Below are 10,149 nucleotides of genomic sequence, written 5' to 3' on the forward strand. Positions count from 1 at the left end.
AGATCTGCAAAATACCAGCACACCATTTATTTTGGAGCTGTTCTTCTCCTCTTGCTCTCTCGGTGCTGTGCGAGCAGCAACATTAATTCTGCTCAGCACTGTCGTCACTGCGGTTGTAGAATCAACCACAGTCTGATGTGTTTTGGATCCAATTTGCAAAAAAATGAACTGTTTGTTTTGTTTTGTTTTTCTGCTGAGAAGATTCAAGGTCAACTCGAAACCAGAGATCAGTAAAAAGTCAGCTCTGAAGTACTGCTCTCCCGATTCTACTTTCATTTCATTCACTGAATTCTTTCATGCATGCCAGGATGTCCACACTCCAGATCTCTCTTGAACTACATTTTGACAAACACACACACACACACACACATACAGACAGACACACACACATACAGACAGACACCCACACTAGAGAAGTATTTTGCGGTGATTTTCTGGGTCGGAGTGACCCAGGATCCCTGAGCAGTTATGAATTATATTATTATTGTTTGTATATTTGGTGTTGCTGTCCTTCTCCCTGTTTGCACGTGTGTGTGTGTGTGTGTTTCTGCGGGCGCCTTCAGGCCCGGTGGGTGTGGCCCTGCTGGCGGACTGGCCACACCCAAAGCCACAGACAGCAGCCAGCACGGGGAGTGCTGAGACACGGACTCGTCAGGGAAGACACGACACGGGAGTCTGGGGAAAATACAGGAATTTATTGTTGTTTTGTACCATACACTGTAAATAAACGCACTGTTCGCACACAGAGCACCACGCCTGGGTCCTCCTACACCCCCCACGGTCTGCCAGCTAGACCGTGACAACAGGTTTGAAAAAAACTTTGTTTTAAAAGCGTGATTCTGATTTATCTGCTCAGATGTTCAGATATAAATGCATGTCCTTCCACACAGCTGCACTCTGTGGTACAGTTAAATCGTTTACATCCAGTCTTGCTTTGTATCATGAATCCAATTTTGCATCAAAATAATGAGAGAAACCGATCTAAGAGACATTGTGGTTGGTTTGGGGGCTCCAGATTGCTAGTATAGCAACTTGGGCTTCAGTCACATCTGTATTTGCCTGTAGATCGATGGGAAAGACATTGGAAAATAGGGGCAGAAATTATGGTTGACTACACACATTTGCTCGAGCAAAAGAAGAAAGAAAAAACTGATTCTTTGGGTGCCTTGAAAAGCGCTGTATAAATCCAATCCAATATTATTATTACCTCTATTGTGAGGAGATCTGGTGCCTTTGTTATGCTGTGTGAGGCGTTTTTCTTAAAAGGGTTGTGCCCACTTGGCCCCTCGCTGCAAATCAATACACAGCTGTTCAGAGCAACGGGAAAGCTCTTCCATTACAGTGCCCCCATCCATCATAGGGCATGAGGGGTCCTGAATGGACTAAGAGTATAAAAAATAAGATGTCCATCATGTTTTTCATCACAGTTAGTACATCAGAAACCTACTGAACACCTCTTTGATAAATCATGTTTGAAGTTTGTTACATAATTAGAATTCTTCAAACACCAAGATTATGTCTTAAATTACAAAGATTAAATTACTAAATGCTCTCTGTAAAGAGAACATTTATAGACCATATAGTTTCATATTATGAAATAAATGTACTTAAAGGGTACCTGAAGAGGAGTCAGAAAATTGCCTTTAAGCAGCAGAACATATAGGACCACATGAGACAGTGGAAAACAAACCTGATGCTTTATTTGGAGCTTCTTACTGTATGGCAGCCTCTGTTATGTGCAGTGTTGGGGAGTAACGGAATACATGTACCGCCGTTACGTATTTAAAATACAAAATATGAGTAACTGTATTCCGTTACAGTTACCGTTTAAAAAGGTGGTATTTAGAATACAGTTACTTTGTTGAAATAAATGGATTACACGGCGGTACTTCCCTGTTTCATATTGTGGCGGGTCAGGACTGTTTGGGTTTTGTTTGACAGCTACGTTCTGTTGTTCCAGGCGGCAGCGTTACGGTTGCCATGGTTACAGGGTGACGCTCTCTCTCTCTGCGTGTTGTTGTTGTGCTAAGCTAATAGGCAGAATGCTACCGGTATAGCTCTAAAGAATGTAGCATCATAGGCAGTGTAGTCCGTGCTGCAGGGAGAATGGACTGCCATACACGTTATGTGTCTGTGAGCGAGGGAGGGAGAAAAAGGAAAAGTACGAGCTGTCATCGAGCAAAAACGGGAGCTGGAAGCATGTAAATATAATAATAACCACTGCAGCCAAGAAGAGTGCCTGACGAGCCCAGTTGTAAGTAAGCTATTAAGACTCGACTGTACACAGTGTTCGTGTTTTCCTCCAAAAACAATAAGTTCCGTTGGAGCAGCCTTTCAACGCCTCTCTCTGTCTCTGCTAGCAAAGTTGACCCAGACAACAAAGTAAATCTAGTTTTCAGCTACGAGCCCGACACAGAACCCACCGTATTAGCCAGAGGTCCCTTTACTACGGTTCGGAGCTGCGGACCTTCAGTAACAGTAATAAATCACAGCAATAGTACATTCATGTAGTTGTAAACAGCATGATAATATATTAAGTAATCCAAAGTATTCAGAATACGTTACTCTCATTGAGTAACGTAACGGAATACGTTACAGAATACATTTTGGGGCATGTAATCTGTAATCTGTAATGGAATACATTTTAAAAGTAACCTTCCCAACACTGGTTATGTGCTGTAAAAACAAATTGCAGCGCTTGAATTAAGAGCAGAGTTCTTTCAAACTAATCTCAATATCTGACCACCATGAAGCTGTACGAATGGATGTCCCACCTCTAACAACTGAGAAAACCGATGACAACCTGTTACCCAGTTACATCATCATGCCATCCTTGAAAGCTTTTCTCTGTAAAGAAAGTGACAAATGCAAAAACACCAAAACACCTCAGCCTAGCCAGTCCACTTCCCACAGTACAAAGAAAACATTAAAAGTGACTTTGTTGGGTCTGGGGGTTGATCGCCTCCAATAAAAGACGTGATATTGATTATTGAGTGCATTCATCTCACTTTGCATGTGAGTTTAGGCTGTGAGTGAATGTGACGGACATGTAAGCGCTCAGCTTAACCAACAAAATGACTTTTTTATCTTAATTTTTATTCAGCTGTATTTATGAGCGCTACAGCAAAATAACTGGTCACCGCTGTGTGTAATTAAGAGATAAGTGGTATTACAGCTCTGTTAGGTTATAGCTTTATATTTGTCACTGTCTGCAGGCCTGTAGGTTAGGGCACTCTGCCAAGTGTTGTGCATTTCAACTCTGCCTGAACTAATAAGGCAAGATTAAATATTAAATAGTTGTGACTATTTGCATGATGTTGCTGCTGCTGCACTGGCTTAAAAGTTGCTTTTAACCTTTTGTTCTCTACATTCGCACTTTCATATCTCTCTTCATCTTTGGGTTTCTACATCTCACATTACCTCTGCAATGCAAAGCAAAGTGGGGCAATCAAATCATTTTTCATGGCAATTCGTCTTTTGTGAAACTAACTTGAAGAACCACAGATTCCACCAGCAGGATTGCCAGAGATCTGACTAATAACCCTCGATTACCTGCCAAGAAGCCACAACAAATTCATGGTTAATGTGTTGTGTTTTAGTGTGAATTGATGATATGCTTTCTAAGATTACAGTAACCAGCTTTAAAAGCAGTATTTTAGTCCTTAACCACCACTGTGACGACAAACCCAAAAGTGATTTGCTGATTTGCTGTGATGAAGAACACCTGGCCAAGTTTCAGCTCTGCCTGTCCATGGACCTCTCTTTGTGCCAAGTTTTGGAGTACAAATACTTTGTTGCTGTAATTGCTGAGAATTTTAAATATTTATTTTTACTTTTATTGTCACAGTATGCGGCAGCACACCGTGCGAATGTGTGAAGAGGACCCAAAATGCAGACACAAAGAATGTGGAAGAAAACTTAATATGGCTGATGAAAAAGGTACAAAAGCAAAAGGCGGAGGCACACAGGGAAGAACCTAACTAGAACTAAACTGGAAAAATTAAATGCTGAAGAATAAAAACAAAGAACAAAACCTTGAACGTAAAAATATCCAGAGACAAAGACACAAAGTCAGTCATCAGCAGCTCGTCTCTAAAGAAAAAAGAAGAAGAAGAAAATCAACACCACCGTCCAGCTGTCAGCACCTAATTGCACCTGACATTTAACTTCCACAAGACCTCTTAATGCCCTGGTCACCGTGATATAGCTCGGAGCTCTCAAAGTTGGGTCATTTCTCTTCCAACAGATGAGCCTGTATTTGTATTTGTCAAGAAAATTAACAATTACCTTGTTTTGTTTTGATGCAGTGTGAAAATAGAGATGACAGCTGAAGACCTGGGCATTGAAAGTGTTCCTCATTTTTCAGTATAACCTTAAGCATAATAACCATATTAAAAGCGGAATAGGTTACTCATTATGGTAGCTGATAGGAGAAGGTGACCGGTGAAATTAAAGCAGTTAAATTTATTTTCTGGAAAAAAAATTTCAATTCAATTCAGTTTTATTTATACAGCACATTTATACAACAACAGTTACCTCAGGGTGCTTTATATTGTAAGGCAGACCCTACAAGAATACATGCAGAGAAAACCCAACAATCATATGACCCCCTATGAGCAGCACTTTGGCGACAGCGGGAAGGAAAAACTCCCTTTTAACAGGAAGAAACCTCCGGCAGAACCAGGCTCAGGGAGGGGCGGGGCCATCTGCTGCGACCGGTTGGGGTGAGAGAAGGAAGACAGGATAAAGACATGCTGTGGAAGAGAGACATTGGCTGTATCCCAATTCAGGGTCTGCAGCATTAAAGTACGCAGCCTTAACGGTCCACAAGGGCCGCGTACTCAAAGACCGCTAAGGCCGGAAGTGCGAGGCTTGTGAAATGGGCCGGTCTAGCCTCCGTTGCGCTGCCCAGGTTGCCTAGCAACCATCATACTAACAGCTGGAAACGTTTCATACAGCTTTGTTTGACAGAAATGAAGGAGAAAATCTTTTGTTCATTTGTTTGTTTGTTTCTACAAGAGCTTTGATCATTCTCTAATTAAGCTCAGCTATTGAACGGCGTATATTTTACAGTAAAGGCTTTAAAACCAAGTTAGTACAAACGTCACTAATGTCACATAACTTTGCCGACATGTGGCCAACAGTAATGTTTTAATGTTCTTTGTTAGTAAACATTTGCACATAAATAAGTGACATCGTATTCAGTACTTACTTAAAGTTTACTCTTCGGGCGCCACTCATCCGCCGTTTTTTTCCGGCAAAATTATCCACACCCAGCGCCGCGCTATGCATTCTGGGATATGTTGGGCCACGAAGTCTACACCGCCACATCCTTAAAATTCAGGGAAATGAAGGACGCATTTGAGGGCCGCATTTCGACCAGCCCTTGAATTGGGACAACCTTCGTCGCGTCACAGTGACATAATCGGCCTTAAAATGTGGTCCATAAGGCTGCAGACCTGAATTGGGATACAGCCAGAGATTAATAACAGGTATGATTCAATGCAGAGAGGTCTGTTAACACACAATAAGTGAGAAAGGTGCCTGAAGAAGAAATACTCAATGCATCATGGGAATCCCCCAGCAGCCGACACCTATTGCAGCATAACTAAGGGAGGATTCAGGATAAAATATGAATAAATTATCCAAAATTGAAAAAATGCAGAAAAATAACCATGGATCTCACTAGATAACAAAACTTATGTCACTAAGATTATATTTAGGCATAACATTATTTTATTAGTAAGTCCTACTCTTTACCTCAAGCAACCCTTCCTTGAGCTGACACTGGTCACGAGACCCCTTTCTAAAGATGTTCATAGATTTATACTTTAAAGCTCAACGTCATCCACAAAAATGTGCCCACATGTGAGTCAAATGATGCTGAACTCAAAAAAGGAAGACGAGGTTGAGACAGCACACGAAAGGGTGCGTTAACAAAGCTGGGGCGTGTGTGCTGCAGTGAGCAGTGTGGCGAAGCAGAGCCTGATTCTTTAAATGCAGGTTTGCTTGGCCATTCTGGGCTTGTTGCAGAAGGAAGGGTTTAGTTATAGTGTCTCTGACTCCTCCAGTGACTGCCACTTTATTTCCCCCATTCATACGGTCAATATCAAGGCACATTGGAGCTCATTCATCTTCAGAGGTTTATATCTACCCAGAGGAATCTTGGTTTGTTATTCATTATATCCAACATGGTCACTATTTTCTAATCACTCTGTAATCAGTTTAAGCAGAGAAACAGACTTCGCTGAACATTGCAGATGTTATAATCAGAAGACTTGACAGGCTACATTTATATCATATACATCATACACATTTATAATCTATAATTCTGTTAAATAAGTGTTAAACTAGCAATCAGGATATCAGCCACTTCCTCTGTATTGAAACACGCTTATATTGAACATCCTTGTCCACTGCAAACTCACAAAAATCCCTTGCTGAATTTGACTCATATCACAGGTCCATTATATTTTTATCTTGTTGTTGCCTGCACACTACGCCCCATGGATTTTGCATGATACATAGATTTTGTTGTTGCTGTTTTTTAGATAAAAGTGCTGTTTGCATCACTAACCGCGCTTGGCTGTCTCTTAGCTTTGACATCTTTAAATCAAGTGGAAGACAGTTATGTTCCCACTGTCGCCTACAAATTTGCATTGTGCACAAATTGCAGCCAGGGTGTGAATAAAGGTTCAAATGTCTGCATTTAGTGCTGCTTAATGCTCTAGTTTTCACCAGCCACTGATTTCCATGCCATGTTGGGATGTATGGGTTTATTCGTTGTTTAGTGAAGTCCATAATGGCAGCTTCTTAAAGCTGGAGCAGTACTTATCTCTAGAAGCACTGAATCTTTCACACTGAATAATTGAATTCATTATTCATGCAAAGATGTACAGTGGATAAGAGCATCTTCAATTCTAAGGCAACAGAAAAGAAGTGCAAGAAGTTATCGACTGTTTGCTTTGTAGAAGCAGAGAGATTTGGGATCTCTGCTGTTACAGTTGTAGCTTTAATTGACTGTCAGCCTTATGAAACCTTGAAAGCTACCAAAAGGAAAGAGAGATGGGCACAAATGCACATACTTCCTACATTAACCTTAAGGGTAAACTGTTTTTTTAATGAAGGAATGCCAAAATTTAAAAAAAGAAAAAGTAAAAAAGGCCATGCTTTGAGAGATCCACAGGGTATCTTGGTGCAACAGATTCATGCTAAGCCTCTTATGATTGCCTCAGTAGTTTTGTAAACTGAAGGCTCTGATATGCACCAGTCCTGCAGTTGTTAAAATAATGTGATGCAACAAAATGAGGCAGCAGTGCTGGGAGAATCCCATTTGGTCTCTATGTATTAACTGTAACCACTTAAACATGGTTTTAAATATCTTCCCTGTAGCTATGGCAACTTATTTACATGACAACACTCAACACTGATTATTCAAATACACAAATACAAATACGAACAAGTCAATGACACAACAATAATTCGTTTGTAATGTCCTTTAGTCTCTACAGGACAAAAAGAAGAATATTTTCACACCCCCGAGCAGCACTAAAATATTACTTTTGCATGTTACCCTGCCATGGATGTCATGTGTGACAGGCTGTCTGAAGAGTGTCAGGGTCATTGAGTCTCCACAATAGATTTGCAGACAGTTATCTACTGCTGGTACCGACAGCAATGTAGGGACTGAAAAGATAAGAGAAAGCACAAAGAAACAGCAGTCAGAGGATAAAACCTCTTTTTGTCTTTTTTCGTCAAAATCCCATTTGAACTTTCTCCTCTTCTACCATTTCTCTTTAATTGTCCCAAAGAGCAACAAAATGTTCCAAAAAATGTTTCATGTTAATACATTATATGCTGAAGTCTCTACACGTGCATGCAGATTCAGATTTACACTGACACCTATGAGTTTTTCTCTACTGAAAAAAGGAGAAAGCAATTTCAATCTACCCCAGCTAATACTGCTGTGACCTTTTGATGCATTTTGTCACCTGAAAATGAACAGGAAAAAAGTATCCTGCCTCCTTGCCTTCCTTGAAGATTGAGAAATAAGTACTGCCACCCCACAAAATCCAAGACAACCCCCTGGTAATTATGTCATGCTACGGACTTGATACCATCTCCATCTCTATGCTTGTTTACCACTTACCACCTGTTCACCTTCTGGCTCTCGCCTGCAGGGTCGACACCCCGTCCTGATCTAGTTTCCCTGCCAACAGAGTAAGATTGAGTTAGACTGTTACCCTCTCCTCTTTAGAAGCTTGGCTAACCTCTATTCTCCCCTCTGAATCACTGTGATATTCTTTTTTGTGTGTGTGTCCTGTCTGGCACTGTAGCAATCAGAATTATTGTCTGAAGGCCAAGAAAAATGCCCAACAGATTTACTTTCCCAAGTGGGCTTTTTGCTATACTGGTCCACTTGATTGTCATAGTTTATTTGATCTTTATTAGTTATTTTTATTCTACGTTATTGTAATCAGGCCAGACTGGACTCGGGGACGGGAAAGAAAAACAAGAAGAAAAGTTCAGAAGAAAGTTAACAGAAGGAGAGGGAAAGAAAAAGGAGAAAAGACAATGAAAATCTGCTTCATCACCTTTGTCTTTGTGTCCTTTTTTTCCCTCTTTTTCTTTTCCTGCATCACCTGAGGAGAAAGAAAAAAGAAAACAAGCAGAAGGAGACTAGAGCAATAGAATAAACAACATCATGATGATATATGTGAATATAACAGTAAATACTAAATATTAAACATTATTGTGCAGCACGTAAGATCGACAGCGCACAGTGTGCTTTAAGGTAGGAGCCAAAAAGGGTGTAGTTTGTATGTGTGAGCACCCGTGTGTACACCTGTGAGCATAAACGCGCTTGTATTTAAAAGGTTCCTTCATGTAATGATCTGCTAGAGGGTGTGGGGGGGCCACTGCCCCGTCCACCAGGGCATGAAGCAGGTATGGAGGAGATCAAGACTCCAGACATCCAGAGGCCCTCAGAACACAAGAGACCAAGGAAGACCAACAGAGGGACACTATCCCAGAAAGAGCTGAGGAGAGTCCCAGATGAGGGGTCACTCAGCGGCCCGAGCGAGCCCCAGGCTCCAGGACCCGATAAGCAGCAACCAAGGAGTGAGACGGTGTGTACCTGGACGCCCATCCCCGGACACAAAGACCCACCAACGCACCGATGTCTGAGGGCGTCTGACACTGGCAGGGGAATCACTGTGATATTCACCAGGTTAAGATTCCCTCGTGCCAGCAGCACAAGATATTTATGTTGATGGAATTTTTTTTTTTCTTTTGGGGGTTGGGACATGTTAGTATATCAGTATTTTAAAGACTCCCCCAGAATTTGCCACCCTGGCTTTAGCTCAACAGACTCATGTTAGTTTACTTGACTATTAAAACAATTCTAATATTTAAAAAGATGGTATTTTGTCCAATTACTTTTCATCCCCTGAAAACTGTTTATACAAAAGTTTATTTGAAATGCATTATGTACAGAGGCAAAATTACTTTGGTAATTTTAACCACCACTTTAACGATGAGCATTTCAACGATTAAGCTATCAAATCTACTGTGCCAGTTTTTAATGGATCTCGTGCTACATATTTTAGCAGTTCATGTTGTGTAATTTTACATTGCAGTCTTACTCTGAGTAAGCAAAAGTTAACTGTAGGGCCGGATCTACAGTGGGGCAAGGGGGGCTGCTGCCCCCTCAACTTTTATGTCTATTAGCCTAAAAGTGATAGCTGAAATTAGTCCCTTTTCTGTATTTGTTTTCTGTATTTATTTTGTATTTATTTGTGTTTATTTTGGGGAACTTTTTCTTATCTTGTTTACACAGAAACAATTATCTTTGTTCTACCAGAAGAAGATACAATAAATATTTTGTTGACTCCATTTACATAAAGGGGATTTTCAAATACTTCACTGTAAACAACAAAGCAAAACTTGAGAACAGGATATTTTGTGTCTAATTGGTAAAATGTTGAGGGTTTTTTTTTACTTGTATATTTATTTATTTACTTTGTGGTCTCTGGCTAGCTCCCATACTCTCTCCACTCCCACCTAACTCAACCTGAAGCTAACATAAACCTGTTTTCCCGTTTTGACATCTAACGCTCAGTGACACCACGGCACTGGAGACGCTGGATG

This window comes from Neolamprologus brichardi, chromosome 15, assembly GCF_056152115.1.
Source record: "Neolamprologus brichardi isolate AB-2024 chromosome 15, ASM5615211v1, whole genome shotgun sequence".
Taxonomy (NCBI): domain Eukaryota; kingdom Metazoa; phylum Chordata; class Actinopteri; order Cichliformes; family Cichlidae; genus Neolamprologus; species Neolamprologus brichardi.